The 21,524-nt window shown below is 46.8% G+C and overlaps 1 protein-coding gene and 1 long non-coding RNA gene across 2 annotated transcripts in view; both read left to right on the top strand.

The window, feature by feature from the left end:
* Positions 1-21,524, top strand: part of BRIP1 (BRCA1 interacting DNA helicase 1) — a 1,630,984-nt gene that overhangs the window by 1,523,141 nt on the left and 86,319 nt on the right. The window lies entirely within an intron of this gene.
* LOC144824512 (uncharacterized) lies at positions 9,236-11,925 on the top strand. Its single transcript, XR_013608991.1, has 3 exons — positions 9,236-9,967; positions 10,071-10,132; positions 10,288-11,925. It is a non-coding gene; the product is annotated as an uncharacterized LOC144824512 (long non-coding RNA).

The following is a 21,524-nucleotide window of genomic DNA, read 5'->3' as shown; positions in this document are numbered from 1 at the left end:
TCACCTTAAAAAACCGTTCGTACCGATTTTGTAGAGCTCCTCAGGGCTACACAGAAAGTCCCAGCATTTACAGCCAGGCCCTCAAAAAACAGCTGGACGCCGTCCAGCTACCAGATGGAGTGGTGTTGATCCAATATGTCGATGATATCCTTTTGGCGGCCGACACCACTCCTCTTGCAATCGCAGCCACTATCCAACTATTGCACTTTCTTGCGGAGAATGGCCACCAAGTCTCCAAAAAGAAACTGCAGTTCTGTCAACCTCAAGTGACCTACCTAGGCCATCTCCTGTCCAAAGAAGGGAGGAAACTTACACCCGACCGAATCCAGACCATCCTAGACACCCCCATCCCAAAAACGCAGAAGCAAGTCCGTTCATTGGTGGGCCTTACCTCTTTTTGCCGACAGTGGTTACCAAATTTCAGTCTCATCATAAAACCCCTACTTTCCCTGTTGGCCAAAGATGTTCCTTTCCCACTCTCTTGGACCCCCGAATGCCAAGCGTCCTTTAAGGAGTTGCGAGATGCCCTCTGCTCGGCACCCGTCCTAGGAACACCAGATTACTCCAAGCCCTTCTCTCTCTTCACTCACGAAAGGGAGGGATGCGCGTTGTCTGTTCTAACTCAGCCCATTGGCTCCAAACAACGCCCTTGTGCCTACTTCTCTGCCACTCTTGACCCAGTCGCCAGAGCTTTACCTGCCTGCCTTCGAGCAGTAGCCGCTGCTGCTGTCTCTATCCGTCAGAGTGAGGGAATTGTACTTTCGAACTCTCTCACGGTGTTAGTACCCCACGCAGTTGACACCCTTTTGAACCAGACCAAGACTCAACACTTGACTAGTGCACGACTGACGGGGTATGAATTGACTCTGCTTGCACCCCATATCACTCTTAAGAGATGCACGACTTTGAATCCTGCTACACTGTTGCCCTTGCCTGAAAATGACCCCGGAGTGCCCCCTATACACGACTGTGTGACCCTCACGGACGAACAGACCAGAAGTAGAATTGACCTTAGAGACACTGCTTTTACAGACCCTGATGGAGAACTATGGGTAGACGGTTCTTGTATCAAACTCCCAGACGGCACCAGCTCAGCTGCCTATGCGGTGACGACAGCCCGAACAGTAGTTGAAACCGCCCGCATCACACAACGATCCGCACAGGCGGCAGAGCTAATTGCCCTCACACGAGCATGTATCATAGCGGCAGGAACCACAGCAAACATTTACACGGACAGCCAGTATGCCTTCGGGGTGGTTCATCATTTTGGGCTCTTGTGGAGGGAAAGGGGATTCCTGACGTCCCATGGCACACCCATTCTCCACGGAGATCTAGTCTCCGCCCTGATTGAAGCAGTTCTCCTCCCCGAACGATTAGCAGTGATCAAATGCCAGGCACACAAGAAGGTGACGGACTTAGTTGGACAGGGAAACGCACTGGCCGACATCACTGCCCGAACCACAGCTGAGAATAGGACGACGACACGCATGTATGTGACCAGGTCACAAGCAGAAAAATGGACTGACGCTAGGGAAACGATTAGGGACATCCAGTCGGCCAGCACACCTCACGAACTGACTGAGTGGGTACGGGTGGGTTTAAAGGACGACGAAGGCTGCTGGCGGACAAAAGACACAAACAAGTGGTTGCTGCCTGACTCATACTTGATCCCCATACTGACAATGGCACACTCCCCTGCACACATAGGTTCTGCCCCCATGATTGAACTCATTTCCAAAGTCTGGCACAACAACAAAATCCCCGACTCAGCCAAACGCCTGGTCCAGCAGTGCCTTATCTGCCTACAACACAACCCCGGGAAAGGAACTGTGGTACCCCGGGGAGGGTTTGGGACCCCCGATCACCCCTTCGAAGTCCTTCAGATGGATTACATCCAGCTGGAGAGATGCCAAGGCTTGAAGTATGTACTAGTCATTGTATGCGCCTTCAGCAAATGGGTGGAAGCCTATCCAACCCGTGATAACACTGCCATGACTACTGCCAAAGTACTACTGAAAGAGTTTTTCCCTCGCAACGGCCTTTGTCGAATTTTATGGAGCGACAATGGCCCCCACTTCATAGCTGAAGTTATCCAACTAATCCTGAAGGGGCTGGGAGTAAAACAAAGGTTCCATGCGGTCTTCCATCCCCAATCCGCTGGCCTAGTTGAGCGACACAATGCTACACTGAAGCTGAAACTGTCAGAAATAGTGGCCACCACAGGACTCAAGTGGCCAGATGCCCTCCCACTGGCATTGCTATCGATGCGCTCCACTCCCACTAAGCACCACTTGACCCCCTACGAGGTGGTGTTTGGACGACCAATGAACCTCTGGACTGCCCCCAAACCAACCTCCATTCACGACGTCCCCGACGTCCTGTTGTCAGATTATTTGTGCAAATTAACTAAAACGTTGACTGTCATTCATCAACAGGTGCAGCAGGCTATCCCCGATGCTTCCAGGGGCCCCGGTCACGATATCCAACCGGGAGATTACGTCCTAGTCCGGAACTTTCAACGAGCGAAGAGTCTGGAACCCCGGTGGACGGGCCCCTGGCAAGTACTGATCACCACTCGGACGGCTCTTCGAATGGAAGGAAAGAAGCACTGGCTGCACGCCCATCATTGCAAGAAAGTCTCCTCGACCCTGGCCACGACAGAAAACGTCAACACCCAAGAAGAGCTCCTGAACAAAGACCGGCCATCACTGAACTGCTATCCAGATACAGAGGCACTTGAACTTGCAAAATTCTCTGATCCCACTGTGCCATCCCGGGAAGGGTATTTCCTGCGTCGAAAGGGGGGAGCTTCGGCTAAGTAGGCCACTGACTAAGTTAAAATCTCAGAACGGTGACCCAAAACCAACCAAGGGTTACCCGGAGAGAAGCTAAACGAAGTCTGTGGTTCTGCCCACTACCGAGCACCTTGAAGATGAAGATGATGGAAGCGCCAGATCAGAAGATGATGGAAGCGCCAGATAAGAAGATAATGAAAGCAACAGGAAATACCCACTACAGGAACCCAAAGACTGACAATTTGCACAAATCAAAGACAATCGCCTTCTTCATTGTCTTCCTCTTTTGCCTCCTCCTCATGACTTCCTTCTGGATCTTGGAAGACAGCACACCCGCTCACCAGACATTGCTGGCCACTGTACAGCCAACCACCATGAAAGAGCATCACTTGATCCCCCTTTCGCCTCAGCTCCGAGAGAGGCGTAGGGAGTTCTGGAACAATTCCTTCGTGCAACTGCTGCACCAGCACAACCTTGCTACAAATGCCACGAACTGCTGGATCTGCGGGTTGCTCCCGCATGCCACTGAACACTCTATACCTTTCATCCCTTCTCCTTTCTCGGTTCACGGCTCCTGCCTCGCCTGGTTGATCCTCTTGCAGGAGAGCAACAAGGACAACGCCGCTTCTGGTCAGACAGTGTCACACTTCTACTATGGGTTCTGGCTGAACAAAACAGGAAGAACGTCTGCCCCCATTTGTCCTGCGGTCTCAGGTTTCGCCTTCCTTATGAACATCCCTGCCAAAGAAAGAGTCGAAGTGCAAGTACTCCACAATCCAGCCAGACCCACCTTCTCCCACCTGCGGAAGCAAACAGCTGCCACCCTGACCGTGGCTCTGTCTGTCATCAATGTCACAGGACTTGTGTGTCTCGAAGGCCAGGGAACGCAGCTGGTGGGACACAGTTCCTGCCGCATCACCAGAACATTGGTCTCAGTTGATCCTCCTTCCTTTGTTGCTTCTCCGAATATGTACTTTGTTTGTGGCACCAAAGCTTACACCTGGCTCCCGAAAGGTTGGAGGGGTACGTGCTACATCGCCTTCATTCTTCCTCCCACGTATGTGGCCTCAGCCTACCATCACCGGCAAAAGCGCGCCGGAGACATTGAACAAGCCGACTCCACCGGAGCACAGTTCCTGGATGCAGCAAAGGGACTTGTTCCTCTGTGGGGACCAATGGCAAACAGCCGTGCTATCCGACACCTAACTCAGGCAATAGAAACAACCATTAACATCACGGCTGGCATCCTTGCTAACAACACGGCTGAGCTTCAGGCAGTCCGCCTGGTGGCTCTCCAAAACCGCCTTGTTCTAGATGTGATTCTGGCCGACGTGGAGGAGCATGCCGCATCATCGGCTCCAGCTGTTGCACCTACGTGCCAGATAACTCGCCTTCAGTCTACAAAGCAATTGAACACCTCCACAGACTATCCTCAGAGGTTCACCAAGAGCAAGAAGGATGGTCGCTTGGAGGCTGGTTTTGGGATACTTTGAAGGACTGGGGCTGGAGATTGTTTACATTTATACTGATACCATTTGTAGTACTGTGTGGGTGCTGCTTAGGTATTCAATGTTTGCCACCTTTGTGTTCACTCATTTCTAACTGTATGTGCCCTAAGACTTTGGACTTTCGAACTGAACACATGAGCCCCCTCTATGAGGTAGAAATACGTGGTCTTATGGGGATAGATCCGAATTGACAAGCTGGCGAGACATGTTAAAAGGGAGGACTGTGGAATTTTAGTTCGTGTACTGAACATCATCTGCGCCATCTTGCAGACTCACGTATGAACATACACGACAGCCATTTTAGGTACCATGGTCTCCCTGTTCACGATCGATCCTCAGCACACTTCCCCGACCCTGCAAGCCTCCCCCATGCACCCTGGCAGCCCCCGCTCTCACATGCACAAGTCATGACCTCCTCTTCCACATGACTCTGTCTCTAGGAATCACACCCCGCGCCTGACCAACACCTCCTTCCGATTATCCACACCGATCACACTGATCCTTTCCTTCCATGAATACCTCTCCTTTGATGACCCCTTCCTCTGAGCCCGATTGTCTGTACGAACCGCTGGTCATCTTTTGGCCTGAGGGTACAGTTTATTGCCCACTACTGCATGCACTCGACCCTTTTTAAAGGAGCTACTATTGATCATGACCTCCCCACCCCTTGAGATTCGATCAGGCACACACATTCCAAAGCAATCGGCGAAACACTCAGCTGCGTGATAGCCCCCTCCTGTTGTATGGGGGGTAAGGGCCTCTACTGTTGTCATGTGTTGGAGTGGGCCGGAACTGGGGGGGTGCCGGGGATGTCATCCTCATACTTCACAATGTCTTTACTGTAATAAAGAACGGTCACATGTCATAAACCAGTGTATAAAAGACCAGGTCTCAGAGAGGCTGTCAGAGAGCACCTCGAGACGATACCTTGTTGTCCGATCTGATGTGTTCTGCTCCGTCGGAATAAAACGTGTTTCCTGTCTTCCTGTCTCCAGCGCCTGCCTCTTTATTTGATAATCTTCATAAGGTATTAGAGGCGTTTAACGCCGGGCAACATTATTTAAGAAACATCGACTAAATCGCCTGACCATTTTTGCTAATCTTCTTCATTTGGACCCAGCTATATGCAAATCAGCCTTGACCCTGTTCCTCATGGGAACAGTCCAGACCGAACTGCCAGGCCAGGTCCTCCCTGGACAGGAAAACAAGCATCCTGGGACAGGTTTCGGGGCATCTCCCCTCATCAGCCATGCGAGCTTGAAACCGGTGGTCTTGTCTCAAGCGGGTTCCAAAACCACAACACAAGCAACCTTGGGAGTAGGTATGACAGCCGTTCCCATCCTATCTTCCCATCAGATCAGCCCCTTTTTAGGTTTTGCCTAGCGAAAGCTGCGCTCTGCGCAGCTTTTTCGCGCAGGCGAAATCCTGTTGAGAACTGTAGGGTGCTTTGGGTCGGCCCTCGTCATTGATTGGCTGGCTCCGTAAACGGAGCCTTGCCATTGGACGAGGGGCCTGTCCGTCAATGCCGGACCAGACACGGGGGCGTTCCTGACATTCTTTCCCTTTTGCCGACGTCACGCGACGCCGGGAACGCCCCCGAGTCTGGTCCGGCATTGCCGGGACCTGCGTTTGCTGAAGTGTCGGGTTTCTTTGCTGTGGCGGAACAAATTGCAGGTAAGCGATGGTGTCTTTTGTAATATAAATGACTGTCTTTTTTGAATGCCCCATCCGAAATGTTTAATCACGTATTTTTTTTTGTTCTCTGCAGGTATTTTGCGACGGCCCGGTGGGGGGAACAATTTCCGGTCGGGATCCTTGGCTCGCTGTCTGTCTCCGTCTCCGTGCTCCAAGGGATTTCTTGCAGGTAAGCGATGGTGTCTTTTGTAATCTAAATGACTGTCTTTTTTGAATGCCCCATCCGAAATGTTTAATCACGTATTTTTTTTTGTTCTCTGCAGCTATTTTGCGACGGCCCGGTGGGGGGAACAATTTCCGGTCGGGATCCTTGGCTCGCTGTCTGTCTCCGTCTCCGTGCTCCAAGGGATTTCTTGCAGGTAAGCGATGGTGTCTTTTGTAATATATATGACTGTATTTTTTGAATGCCCCATCCGAAATGTTTAATCACTTATTTTTTTTTGTTTTTCTCTTCAGGTTGCCGGGACCTGCCTTTGGTGACGTGTCGGGTTTCTGTGTTTGTGGCGGAACAAATTGCAGGTAAGCGATGATGTCTTTTGTAATCTAAATGACTGTCTTTTTTGAATGCCCCATCCGAAATGTTTAATCACGTATTTTTTTTTGTTCTCTGCAGGTTTGCTGAAGTGTCGGGTTTCTTTGCTGTGGCGGAACAAATTGCAGGTAAGCGATGGTGTCTTTTGTAATCTAAATGACTGTATTTTTTGAATGCCCCATCCGAAATGTTTAATCACGTATTTTTTTTTGTTCTCTGCAGGTATTTTGCGACGGCCCGGTGGGGGGAACAATTTCCGGTCGGGATCCTTGGCTCGCTGTCTGTCTCCGTCTCCGTGCTCCAAGGGATTTCTTGCAGGTAAGCGATGGTGTCTTTTGTAATCTAAATGACTGTCTTTTTTGAATGCCCCATCCGAAATGTTTAATCACGTATTTTTTTTTGTTCTCTGCAGCTATTTTGCGACGGCCCGGTGGGGGGAACAATTTCCGGTCGGGATCCTTGGCTCGCTGTCTGTCTCCGTCTCCGTGCTCCAAGGGATTTCTTGCAGGTAAGCGATGGTGTCTTTTGTAATCTAAATGACTGTCTTTTTTGAATGCCCCATCCGAAATGTTTAATCACGTATTTTTTTTTGTTCTCTGCAGCTATTTTGCGACGGCCCGGTGGGGGGAACAATTTCCGGTCGGGATCCTTGGCTCGCTGTCTGTCTCCGTCTCCGTGCTCCAAGGGATTTCTTGCAGGTAAGCGATGGTGTCTTTTGTAATATAAATGACTGTATTTTTTGAATGCCCCATCCGAAATGTTTAATCACGTATTTTTTTTTGTTTTTCTCTTCAGGTTGCCGGGACCTGCCTTTGGTGACGTGTCGGGTTTCTGTGTTTGTGGCGGAACAAATTGCAGGTAAGCGATGATGTCTTTTGTAATATAAATGACTGTATTTTTTGAATGCCCCATCCGAAATGTTTAATCACGTATTTTTTTTTGTTCTCTGCAGGTATTTTGCGACGGCCCGGTGGGGGGAACAATTTCCGGTCGGGATCCTTGGCTCGCTGTCTGTCTCCGTCTCCATGATACAAGGGATTTCTTGCAGGTAAGCGATGGTGTCTTTTGTAATATACGCGATTTACATTTGTATATAATTATTATTTGTTTTATGTGTTCTACTTTTTATAACTTTGCAAAGTGTTTTAGAAATTAATTTATCTCACTTTCGTTGCAGGTATTTTTCGGCGTCGCGGCGTGGTCCCGGGATCTGGGCGTGGTCGCGGTTTCCGGTCGCCATTTTGCGCTCGGTGTCTGGCTTCGTGGTACGATGGATTTCAGGTACGCGATTTAAATTTGTATATAATTGTAATATGTTTTATGTGTTCTACAGTCTTTAGCTTATTTGTTTTATATATTTTGCGCTTCTTCTCTCTAATGTTTCCGTGTCGGGTCTCCTCCGTGGCGTGACGACTTGCAGGTAAGCGATGGTGTGTTTTTTAATTTACATTTTTATGTCATTGTAATTTATTTTATATGTATTCAGTCTATTTTGTTTATATTGTTATGTATTTCTTTTTGGGGCCTGTTCTCTCTAGTGTTTTTGTGTCGGGTCTCCTTTTTATGTGTTCTACTTTTTATAACTTTGCAACGTGTTTTACAAATTAATTTATCTTCATTTCGTTGCAGGTATTTTTCGGCGTCGCGGCGTGGTCCCGGGATCTGGGCGTGGTCGCTGTTTCCGGTCGCCATTTTGCGCTCGGTGTCTGGCTTCGTGGTACGATGGATTTCAGGTACGCGTTTAATTTGTATATAATTGTAATTTGTTTTATGTGTTCTACAGTCTTTAGCCTATTTGTTTTATATATTTTGCGCTTGTTCTCTTTAATGTTTCCGTGTCGGGTCTCCTCCGTGGCGTGACGACTTGCAGGTAAGCGATGGTGTGTTTTTTAATTTACATTTTTATGTCGCTGTAATTTCTTTTATGTGTTCAGCCTATTCTGTTTTTATTGTAATGTATTTATTTTTTGGGCCTGTTCTCTTTAATGTTTCCGGGTTGGGTCGCCTTCGTGGCGTGACGACTTGCAGGTAAGCGATGGTGTGTGTTGTAATTAATAAATGGCTGTCTCTTTTTAATGACTGTGAGTTTTTGTAACTTTGTAAAACTTTTTTTAGAATTATTTTATCTCACTTTCGTTGCAGGTATTTTTCGGCGTCGCTGCGTGGTCCCGGGATCTGGGCGTGGTCGCGGTTTCCGGTCGCCATTTTGCGCTCGGTGTCTGGCTTCGTGGTACGATGGATTTCAGGTACGCGTTTAATTTGTATATAATTGTAATTTGTTTTATGTGTTCTACAGTCTTTAGCCTATTTGTTTTATATATTTTGCGCTTGTTCTCTTTAATGTTTCCGTGTCGGGTCTCCTCCGTGGCGTGACGACTTGCAGGTAAGCGATGGTGTGTTTTTTAATTTACATTTTTATGTCGCTGTAATTTCTTTTATGTGTTCAGCCTATTCTGTTTTTATTGTAATGTATTTATTTTTTGGGCCTGTTCTCTTTAATGTTTCCGGGTTGGGTCGCCTTCGTGGCGTGACGACTTGCAGGTAAGCGATGGTGTGTGTTGTAATTAATAAATGGCTGTCTCTTTTTAATGACTGTGAGTTTTTGTAACTTTGAAAAGCGTTTTTTAGAATTCATTTTTCTAACTTTCTTTGCAGGTATTTTTCGGCGTCGCGGCGTGGTCACGGTTTCCGGTCGCCATTTTGTCTTTGGATTCTTGGCTCGCTCGGTGTCTGTCTCCGTGGTACGATGGATTTCAGGTATGCGATTGCCATTTGTATGTCATTGTAATTTATTGTATATGTGTTCAGTGTATTTTGTTTATATTGTAATGTATTTATTTTTTGGGCCTGTTCTCTCTAGTGTTTTTGTGTCGGGTCTCCTCCGTTGCGTGACGACTTGCAGGTAAGCGATTGTGTGTTTTGTAATAGTGTTTTTGTGTCGGGTACGCAATTTACATTTTCATCTAATACTTATTTTGTTTACAAGTGTATTTCCTATTGGTCTTATATATTTTGGGCCTGTTCTCTCTCATGTTTCCGTGTCGGGTCTCCTCCATGGCGTGACGACTTGCACGTAAGCGATGGTGTGTTGTGTAATTTACTTTTTTATGTCATTGTAATTTCTTTTATGTGTTCAGCCTGTTTTGTTTATATTGTAATGTATTTCTTTTTTGGGACTGTTCTCTTTTGTGTTTTTGTGTAGGGGCTCATTCGTGGCATGACGACTTGCAGGTAAGCCATGTTGTGTTTTGTAACAAATGACTGTCCCTTTTCAATGCCCGGGAGTTTTTTAACATGGAAAAGGTATTTTTGAGTTTATGTATCTTCCTTTCTTTGCAGGAATTGAACGGCGGCGGCGTGGGAACGATTTCCGGTCGCCATTTTGTCATGGGATCTTTGGCTGTCTGTCTCCGTCTCCTTGGTCCAAGGGATTTCAGGTACGCGATTTAAATTGTAATGTAATTAGTATTTCTTTTACAGGTGTTCAGCCTTTTTGGTTTATATTCTTTTAATGTTTCTTTTTGGGGCTGTTCTCTCTAGTGTTTCCGTGTAGCCTGCCGTGACGTGTCGGGTTTCCTTCCCCGTGGACGAACAACTTTAAGGTAAGCGCTGTGGTCATGTCTTAGTGCGACTCGGTGTAGATAGATTCAAATGTAATTTGTATTTTCTTACAGGTGTTGTAGATTTAACGTAACAGGTGTTCGGCCTATTTGGTTTATGTTCTTCTGATGTTTCTTTTTTGGCCTGTACTCTCTAGTGTTTCCGTGTCGGGTCTCATCCGTGGCGTGACGACTTGCAGGTAAGCGATGTGTTTTGTAACTAAACAATTACTGTCACTTTCGAATACCCGGAGTGTTTTGTTACGTTTCAAAAGTAATTTCTAACTTCATTTCTTTCCCTTTATTTGCAGGAATATGTCGGCGGCGTGGTGTCGTAATTCTATTATGCTTACTTTAATAGTTATTTTATATCGTGTGGTTTCAGTGTAGGGAATTATTGCAAAGAGCTATCGTGTTTTTCTACTTTAACAAAATGATATTCACCAGCACTTCTTTTTGTATTTGCAGGCAGCGTGGCGCCAACTCGTCTACCACTAAGCTTTGATATTCAAGATCGGCTAAAGTCGCACATAGCCACTAAGTACTCTAACGAGTCACAGCATCCACGACCTTTTCATTCGGCCAGACAGCCTCCTATCGGCAATTTACATATGTCGAGACAGCAACATCCTAAACAACATCTCACCTACATGTTCTTAACAACAAACTTTGCAAGTCTTTTGTTATTTAATGAACTAACTGCGTTTTTTTTTGTCTTCCACAGTATGTAAAGGACTACAGCCACGGAAAGAAACATTTCTTCGAGCGAGCTCAGAAGGTATACTTCGTGACAGTGGACTGGAGCCTCTCGATTTCTCGACCGATCTCAGGAGGTATACTTCGAGACAGCGGACTGGAGCCTTTCGACATAAACTGTAAGTTCCTTCCTGTCTGTGAAAGTAATTTGTCCTTTTGAGCTGCGGTATTACGACCACAATTTTCAGTTTTACACGCGCAAACAAAGCAGTAATAATATGAATCACTTTAGAATTAAATTTTGTTGCCTATACGTTTGTCCAATTTCACCATGTTTTTGTTTAATGCGTTTGAGTTCTTTTTGGTACATTGCCAATAGGTACATTTACGATATAAATGTTGTCGCATGTCTCCTTTATTCATGAACTTTTCAAATTCAAACAAATGCTTACATTGTAAGGACCTCTGTTTATTCAAATTCGCCATTATGTACATTTTGGATGCCTTGTTTGTGCGATGCCACATTTTATTTAATATGCATAAATCGTGGGGCTGAGTTAGCTGACCACAAGCATGTATTTGTCGCAACACTAGATTTAGTCAAAGCATGAAGGCCTGTTACATTTACTGAGAGCATAAAGAACAGTTAGGATAAGGTGAGACCGACGACTTTCAGTGCAAAGTTATACATCGGCAAACTGTGCATGTAGGAGGAAAATGTAGGTAGATTTACGATATAAATGTTTGCGCATGTCTACTTTATTGATGGCCTTTGAAAATGCGAACACATGCTTACTTTGTAAGGCCTTGCTGTTTAATGCAATTCGTCATTATGTACATTTGGGATGCCTTGTTTGTGCGATGCCAGATTTTATTTCATATGCTCAAATCGTAGGGCTGAGAGTTAGATGGGCACAAGCATGTGTTTGTCGCAACACTCGATTTAGTCACAGCATGAAGGCCCGTTACATTTACTGAGAGCATAAAGAACAGTTAGGATAAGGTGAGACACGACGACTTTCAGGGCTAACTTATACATCGGCAAACTGCATTTAGGAGGAAAATGTTTGCGCATGTAAGTTTAGCCCTTTCTGTGAAAGTAATTTGTCCCCTTTTTAGGTTTTGCCTAGCGAAAGCTGCGCTCTGCGCAGCTTTTCGCGCAGGCGAAATCCTGTTGAGAACTGTAGGGTGCTTTGGGTCGGCCCTCGTCATTGATTGGCTGGCTCCGTAAACGGAGCCTTGCCATTGGACGAGGGGCCTGTCCGTCAATGCCGGACCAGACACGGGGGCGTTCCTGACATTCTTTGCCTTTTGCCGACGTCACGCGACGCCGGGAACGCCCCCGAGTCTGGTCCGGCATTGCCGGCACTTCTGCGTCTCTCCTGCCCCGTGACTGGCCGGCCGGCCAATCCTAGCGCGGCCGGCCGGAAGTGCCCGCCCCCCGCAGCCCGGGGAAGAAGGAGAGGAAGACGGCAAGCACTATGGCGGCGCCCGCGGGGAGACCGGAGAAGTGCCTCTCCAACCTGCCGCTCTAGCTGATTCACAGCATCCCTCCAGCTCTCAGGCCGTGCAATCAGGCTCTCGACGCTGCCTGCCGCAGGTCACACCGCCCTCCCGACAGCCCAGCCCGCCTCAGATCGGAGTGAAGTGCAAATCAATATGGTAATTACATTCCCATGCTGAACCGCAGCCAGGCTGGTGTGGCGGGAGCTCCGAGCCTCAAGTCTTCGCTTCCAGGCGCTGCATTGCGGTTACACCTTTTCTGATCCATTCTCGGCAGGCAGCGCTTGGGGACATCTCAGAGTCCCCGGTCTCGCTTCAAGGCGCTGCATTGCATACATCCTCTCCTTACATAAGTATCTTTCGTTCCCTTTTTGTAGGGGAGGAGGTGCGAAGCCTCTCGAGGCGCTATGTTGATATAGTGGTGTGCCGAGGATCACAGGATGTTGAGACGATGCGAGACTCGAACTTGTTTCTTCAGTGCCACAGTCAGCCGCTCTGGTCCTTAGGCCACGTCCTCGCGGTGTTGCCTTCCCATCCGATATTACTCTTGTGGATTGTGGGGTACGCTTCAAAGCGCTGCACGTACCCCTCCCCCCCCCCCCCCCCCCCTCCTCCATGTCGTCCTGTGGATGTGGGCGACTCTGAAGCCCATGGTCCGCTTCAAGGCGCTGCACCAGGGTCTACAGACATGTCCAAGGTCAGAGTCAAGGTGACCCCGTTGAACCCGGCTCCCTGGCCGTCCTCCGCCGAAGCCTTAACCCCAGCCCTCTCCCCCCGCCCCCACCGCGTTGACAGGCCAGAGTCTGTCTTCAAGGCGCTGCATTAAGTGTATACCAACTTTGGCACTTTCTATGCAGAGGGTGGGTGTGGCGGGAGCTCCGAGCCTCAAGTCTTCGCTTCCAGGCGCTGCATTGCGGTTACACCTTTTCTGATCCATTCTCGGCAGGCAGCGCTTGGGGACATCTCAGAGTCCCCGGTCTCGCTTCAAGGCGCTGCATTGCATACATCCTCTCCTTACATAAGTATCTTTCGTTCCCTTTTTGTAGGGGAGGAGGTGCGAAGCCTCTCGAGGCGCTATGAAGATTAATAAATGTTTTATATTTTTTTACTTTCTATGTCTGTCTGTTACATGGTTACAAGACGGGGGATCTTAAATGATTTTATATCTATGTATTTTATGGTCCCTGCCCTTTCCCAGCCTGTCCTCTCCCAGCCTGTCCTCTCCCAGCCTGTCCACTTCCAGCCTGTCCTTTCCCAGCCTGTCCTTTCCCAGCCTTTAAACTTCCAGCCTGTCCACTTCCAGCCTGCCCTCTCCCAACCTGCCCTCTCCCAACCTGCCCTCTCCCAGCCTGCCCTCTCCCAGACTGTCCCCTCCCTGCCCTCTCCCAGCCTGTCCCCTCCCTGCTCTCTCCTAGCCTGTCCTCTCCCTGCCTGTTGTCGTGTCCCGGCGGCAGCAGGCAGCAGCGTGCACTGCGTCCCCGAAGTAACAGCCCTAAAGCAAGCAAGAAGTACGCCCCCCTCCCACCAATCCCTGTTAGGTAGTGGAAACTGTCCAAACTGGGGTGCAGACAGCCCCTCTCACCTTTCGGCCTGGTACCACTGCACCAGCCGCACTACTTCCCGAACTGACCGTTCTCCACTTCAGCCCCGTCTAAATTACAATTCATGCTTGTGACCCTTTTGCCTGCTTGTGCTTGTTTTCATGACCCTGTTGCCTGCTTGTGCCTCCGTGTGCCCCTGTTGCCTGCTTGTGCCTCCGTGTGCCCCTGTTGCCTGCTTGTGCCTCAGTGTGCCCCTGTTGCCTGCTTGTGCCTCCGTGTGCCCCTGTCGCCTGCTTGTGCCTCAGTTTTCGTGCCCCTGTTGCCTGCTTGTGCCCCTGTTGCATGCTTGTGCCTCCGTGTGCCCCTGTTGCCTGCTTGTGCCTCCGTGTGCCCCTGTTGCCTGCTTGTGCCTCTGTGCGCCCCTGTTGCCTGCTTGTGCCTCTGTGTGCCCCTGTTGCCTGCTTGTGCCTCCGTGTGCCCCTGTTGCCTGCTTGTGCCTCCGTTTTCGTGCCCCTGTTGCCTGCTTGTGCCTCCGTGTGCCCCTGTTGCCTGCTTGTGCCTCCGTGTGCGCCTGTTGCCTGCTTGTGCCTCCGTGTGCCCCTATTGCCTGCTTGAACCTCCGTGTGCCCCTATTGCCTGCTTGTGCCTCCGTGTGCCCCCGTTGCCTGCTTGTGCCTCCGTGTGCCCCTGTTGCCTGCTTGTGCCTCCGTGTGCCCTTGTTGCCTGCTTGTGCCTCCGTGTGCCCCTGTTGCCTGCTTGTGCCTCCGTGTGCCCCTGTTGCCTGCTTGTGCCTCCGTGTGCCCCTGTTGCCTGCTTGTGCCTCCATGTGCCCCTGTTGCCTGCTTGTGCTGTGTGGGTGTGTGTGGAGGGCTCTGTGTGGCTGTGTGTGTGGGGGGCTCTGTGTGGCTGTGTGTGTGGGGGGCTCTGTGTGGCTGTGTGTGTGGGGGGATCTGTGTGGGTGTGTGTGTGGGGGGGGCTCTGTGTGTGTTTGTGTGTGTCATTTGCGAGAGATAAAGCTAGTGGCATTGTAAATGACAATGCCATTATTTATGTTAAAAAAACATAAATAAAAATAATGTCAAGAGCAATGCCAATAGCTCTAACTTTAACAAAGGCAAAACCATTGCATTGTAAATGCTTGTTGCAGATTGTGCCTACTATTGCATGCCTCCTTTTAGAGGTGGAAGTCCTTGCCTTGTTGGCAAATGGGGCCGTAGAAGTGATACCTCAGGAAAAGGGAGGAACAGGATTTTACTCCCTTTGCTTCATTGTCTCTAGAAGGACAGACGCCTCACAGCAACTTTGCTGCAGAGATTGGGTGTCCGTGTATTTCTGTGCTTTAATAACTACATGGTGAAGGTGGAGTCCCAAACACTGGCCTAGCAAGATCTACTGGAGAGGATGACTCCCCTCCATGACCTGTCGTTATTGTCACCTGTACTATATTGTCAAGATGTCTCACCTCACTCCATTCATAGTCTGGTTTTTACAGGGTGCTCGAAACAATCCTAATGAAAGCCTTCCCTCCTTAGGAGATTGTGGATCATGAGTTATGAATGCCAGTTTGTATGATTTAGATCAGATCCCGGTCCTACCGGTCCTGCACCGATTAGACTTCATGCATCCTACTGATGCCTCGTGCCAGATGATTCAAGAAGTTCTTTAACTGGTGCCTGAGGAGGTGTTATGTTTTACAGATTTGCCTGTAAATATTGCCCAGTAGATTTCCCCTTCCCCATAGGTAAGCACAGGTTTTAACCAAATTACCAGCTTTAGTGGAAAAAAACAGACAGGCTTTGACTTGCATATCTCCCATCACTTTCCTGGAGAAATGCATATTGGGTAATGATTAATCCTGCCAGAGACTGCAAGGAATACAATGTATTGCTATGTGGGTTACTGGAACACCTTTCCCCGGATGATGCACACACAAGAAATCCACTCTATTGTTTTAAAAGGTTTTATTGATGTCTGAGCTCTGTTTTAGTGTAGAATATATAAATTACTGTTTGTAGATTTAACATTGTGGTCAGTAAAATGATGGCAATATGTGAAAAATGATAAGAGCTGGCAACGCGTTTGCATAGTAGAGGGCAAGGAACTCTTTGGATGAAATATATGATGGGATCTCAGTTTTTTTCTAGTCCAAGCTAATGTCTACACTAGCACCAGCATCTTGCAAAAACATAAGCATCCTATTTGGCCGGCAGCACACATACCTGCCAAGAACCAAGGCCAATCTTCAGTTCTGTTATTTTGCTGTTCTTTCAGGAAGCAGATAGCTAGCGTCAGCAATCACCAATGTGCGACCTTGACGCAAACTGTTTTGTGGGGAGATGCCTGAAGCGCCACTCTCTCCGAGATGCTCTCTTTCTGACCTTATATCCTATTTCTCAAAAATATTACGACAAAAATGAGACTTGCGATGTAAGAGGTAGCTGGAAGCCAGTGAATAGTCCTGTGCATCTGTCTAAGACTACTGCGTTTCTTTCTTAGTATTATAATATATGATTATATGACATATGGACTCACTGATGCACTAGCAACCTATCATGCACGGTTACACTGTGAATGCATATAAAGGAAGGGATAAACATAGTTGTGCATTGTAAAAAGATGTAAATGTTAACTAGAGCATGAATAAATGTGTGCTTTGGGTGGGCTCAAAAGCAGAAATAAGGCACGGCACATGGCAGACGAGGTGGAAGCCATATCAAAGCAATCTCTTGGCTTAGATGCAAATATTCCAGTCCAACCAAGCATCTTGATCTGCATCGGTAGATGCACCACTCCACCCTTCTCAGGCATCGCCCATTCGGCCCTCCACAGGGTCATGTTACTGTTGTTTCTGACCTTCCTTGCTTGGTTGGGACAACTTGACCAGCACATGAACACGTTCGAGCTTCCTTCGCTCTGCCGTGTGCTTAAGGTCTTTTTTCTTTAGATCTGAGGGAGCAACTTCCATACTCTCCCGCACAGCACCACGCTATTAATTATATCTACACTCCAGATGGTGTGGGACCGGGTACCCTATTCCGGCAAACCATTTACTTGTGGAAGTTGGAGCAGTGATGGGGAAGATTTCTGGTAGAGGCTCATCGAACAGATTCTCTGACCCTGAAGGGGAGACTGCCAGTCAATTCTCATTGGAGGACCACAAGCGGGCGCTGCCTCTCTAAATGAGACAGATGATCTTCCCCAGATCGTGTTTCTTTTTATGGATCTCTTCACAGGGCAATGCTGCTTGATTCGGTCAGGCTCAGGGCATGTTGTATGCATTTCCCTCGATCTCGCTTTTTCTGAACGGGAGCAGGTTTGGTCCCACAGGAGGGTCAAATTCAAAACTGAACCGAGCTCAAAAGACTACATTTGTCCAATCGGCTCTTTGCTCTTTTCTCAAGTGACTCAGAAAGCACTGACAAAATGGCTGCTGGTTCAAGGTTTTCCAAGCTGTGTTAGGAAAGGAAGCTTCTAAGTAAGTGTTAACTATCCCAGCTTTCAAGCTATCGGAAGCAAGCCTTTTCTGTGGGAGGCACTATAGACATCTTTGAAGTTTAAGAAATGACACATGTTGAACATCCCTTTGAAAGTCTGAATTTCTCAATTTCACTAGCATTGTCTATTGAACCACAATCTGGAGTTCCGCCAACAGAAAGTGCTATATGAAAAATAACACAGTACCATATATTTGTTTTTCACGAGCACTTTTGCCACGAAGAACATTGTTTTTTTCAGCTGGATTTTTTTCTCTTAGCTCGTTTTTAATTTTTTCAGTTTTTTTCTTTCTGATGTATCTGATTCCCCTGCTTATTTGCATACGTTTGCTGTAGTTGGTGTCACACTGCTTCAGTGCATGCTCGGTTGCTCCTTTGTGTTTCTATTATCCCTTTCTTGCCTCAGCTACGTCGGCCCCACCACTGCTGCCCTTCTGCTGCTGTCTGTTTGTACGCCTTTGTTTCCTTTCCCATGTAATCTTCCCCCTAATTCCCCCTTGTATTGTCTGTTATGTCGCCCCTGCTTTCTCTCTCTGTTCCTGTATCACGCCCTCGCCTTGCCAGTTTTTTTTCATGTGGTTTTAGCTGTTGAACGTGACTTCTGTTGTGGGTGGTTTTGTGTTTGTCTGTCTTTCTGTGGTTGCTTGCCGCACCTGAATTATACTGAATAGAGACCCATGTGCATAAAAAACAAACCTGCCATTTACTCATAGCGTGACCAGAAAGCATTGTGGTAGACCAATAATTGATGTTTAGTTTGATGATCTTTGTCTTCCCACCCATTGCTTTTCTTTTGTATAACTGTAATGCCTTTTTTAAGTAGGTACCTGTATTATTTATTTTTATTTCTTTGCTAGCTTTAAAAATCCTTACCTCTGGGGCCCTTAATTCAGGTAATTCTTCAAACTTGAGAGGATTGGTCCTCTTTCTAAAAGAGATGGTTTCTTTAATGAAAGCATCTCTAAAGGAGAAGCTCACAGTGCTCCTGTTTGCTCAGGTATGAGATGGGAGTTTTAGTCAAGGTGTATTCCAGTTCAAGCGTCTCACTTTTGATTGGCACTAAAGACTGCTGCTCTCATCACCCTGCTTCTCAGATCCCTTGGAAATTCGACGCTTTATCCTAGTGTGTCATTATAGTAAACCTTTCCATCCGAGGCTGCGTCTTATATCAATCACAAATATTTGCCTATCCGAAAGACAGCCCAAATTTGCTGTGCAGGTTTTTTCGTTTAAAAACACAGTTTTTAGTCCCCTCATGTTTCCAAGTTCCAGCGCTTAATTTGTAATCTAATAAGTGCCGGTGTCCAAAGGTTTGCTCAGAAGCTGCTGCCGAAGATTGGGGTGGCAAACACACAGGGTGCGTAGCCTTGAGTCTCCTTCATGCACCTTTAACCCATCTTGAAACACTTCCTACCGCTCCATCTTCCAATTGCTGGCAGATAAACATGAGAGCCGGTGAGCCCCACCTGCAACCTTCTCTTCAAATTAAGCACTGCCTACTTCTGCAGACATTTAAGAAATTCTGCTTCTTCGAAATTATCTGCAATTTTTCTATATGTGCTTAAAATTCCAGGAAGAGAGAAAGCTTGTCCAAATATCAGAAACGGGGCGTAGGGGATTACTGCAGTCAAGGAGTCACAGCCACATGGGTGAACCATTTTGATAAGCTTGCTAAAATGTGGACAGTGACTGGGGCACTTAATCATTTTAATAACAACTCATCCGTGTTGCAGGTGGGGCTCACCGGCTGGCCGTGTTGCAGGCTGGCCTGAGCAGTAGGCAGCTGTAGTGGCCTGCTGAGGGCCATAGTCCAATGCAACAGAAATGTTCTTCTGCCTCTGTGCCACTGCACCTGCTGCTCGAATGATATCTACTCCCCGTGCTATAGAAGCTCTGTCTCCAAACTATGAGAGAAGCAACCAGAGCTCCTTTTTCCCTACAGTCTAATGGACCGATTGGGAAACTGATGACGTTTCTGGAAATTGCCTACCATGGATTTAAAACTGCAGATAGGCCCAGTTAGTTGATTACTGCAACTCCAAATTCGTTTTTCATATTTTATTCCCATAAGTTATCTCATCCATGATGCTAGCAATTTTTTAAATAATTAATTTAGGTCCCCTTGATGACACTAGTTGTTCGCTTTTATTGGAACTGTTTTTATTTAACCTGCTGTTATTTGAATGAATTTAAATGTGCACAATAACGTCTTGCACACATAGTAGCTACTTCCCCTGGCACTTGCTTGTTTATCAGGTCTTTCTGGGGAAAAAACGAAACCAACCCAAACGCCCATTAACTTGCATCTCATATTATTGAATATAGCAAGTGTGTGCGTGTGCGCAGTTAGGTGTATGAACGGGCGTGGTAAAGAAGGTACCCTTGCATCAGGGCACATTAAACAACCTGAGAGATGAATATGTGGAGGAGATATGCCAGGAAGAGGGAAATCTAGACATCAGTTCTCACAAATTAGATTTGAGCAGAGATATGGAGGACAGAAAGTCCTCACATTCCAAAAGCTTTTCTAAACAGGAATGTTGAAAATGAATTCAACGGGTGCAGTTTGATACACTTTTCTCATTATTTTGGCATTTCTCTAGAAAACATTAACTTGATTATCCATCAGTGGTTTCACTGATTTTTCACGGATTTGACCTTTTTTTCACCCTCAGAAATATGAAAATGTTCCCATGAATAGTGAGATCTGTCAAATGTTAGGGTGTGTCCACTTTAAGATCTCTGTCCTTATATGACGGGAAAATTAAAGTTGTCCATCTTACACGCTTTCTTGCCAGGTCCTCAGTTGTGTTGCCTTTCACATGTTGGGCATCAACTTTAGTCAGGCTGTGTGGCTTGAACATGCAGTGATGACAAGTTACACCTTAAATCCCTACACTCGCTACTGTCTACTAAGTGGGGAGTGGATGTTAATATTACACTTTGAAGCTGAACAGTTTAAGCAGCTCACAAAAATCTCTTGGACAGCTTAAAAGTTTCCAGCTATTAATGGTACTCCGGTGTGCAAATGAAGTATAAATATCCACTTTTCGGTAGCTCTATCTATTGCTGGCTAGATGTATCAAGTATGAGCCCCCTCATCCGTAGATGCTTCTTTTGGGTGTAGACACCGACCCTGTAGGAAGGTAAAACATGCTTTCCATTGTTAATGTTGATTCCAGTCACAACCCGCTACAAAGTCACCCCACAGTTGTGTGTTAAAAATGTATTTTTTTCTTTATGAAACCCAGTATAGCTATTAGTGTGTATTTAAAAACTCTCCTAAAATATATCCAACATGGAATTTATCAATAAAAATAAAGAATATCACACAGTGATCGGTAACCTCAAGCCGTTATGCATGACACACCACCTCATTTTGATTTTATTTTTGTATTCTTTTTAAGAATGATGCAGCCTGTGGTCGCTTTACAACCCTGCCCTGCGCATGGATAGGTTGAGGGACGTTATATAGCAAGGAGGGGTTTGGTATACACCCAGACCACAGATGCGGCTCAGACATGGCAACATGACCCCTAAAGGACATTTCATTTTGGAGTAGGATAAAGAAGGACAAGAAAAAGGCAATGTGGTTTGATAATGTCAGAAGCAAAAATAATTTAGGAATCAAATACAGCTAAAAATTTAGATATCAAAAAACCTGTAACAAGAATGTATCGTCAGTATTAAAATCAGAAGCAAATATAGCAACAAGATCTTCGGTTATATGATAAAAACCTTAACCTCTCTTAGGGAGTTTATAGTTTTGAAACGCCATCTTTAAGAATTTTAGTGCAGAGTATTTCTAGTTGACTGAACTGCATAATGGAATTAGGAGATCGCCTTTTACAAAGTTCATGAATGGAGTTGCTTTGTTAGTCAATAATCGTTGATTAATCACTTCATCCTCTATTCTAAAAAGTTATTTGGGTTGATTGTTGGTTCCTCTTGTGTTACTGTTGTGATCTTGCTGTAGTAACTGTGATATATTTGTCTGTAGTTCCTCTTCTCTTCCACTTTGTTCTGACCTCTGCCCATCCCTTACACTGTCTCCCCAAGCTCAACAACAAGTAGCAAGGTATAAAAACTCAAACACAATGGCTAGCCCTCAATTTGAAGAAACAGGGCCACATCAAACCTCCATAACAGTGCTCTAATGAC

The sequence above is a fragment of the Lissotriton helveticus genome, chromosome 3_1 (genome assembly GCF_964261635.1).
Source record: "Lissotriton helveticus chromosome 3_1, aLisHel1.1, whole genome shotgun sequence".
Taxonomy (NCBI): Eukaryota; Metazoa; Chordata; class Amphibia; order Caudata; family Salamandridae; genus Lissotriton; species Lissotriton helveticus.
This window is presented reverse-complemented; position numbering and strand designations above follow the sequence as displayed.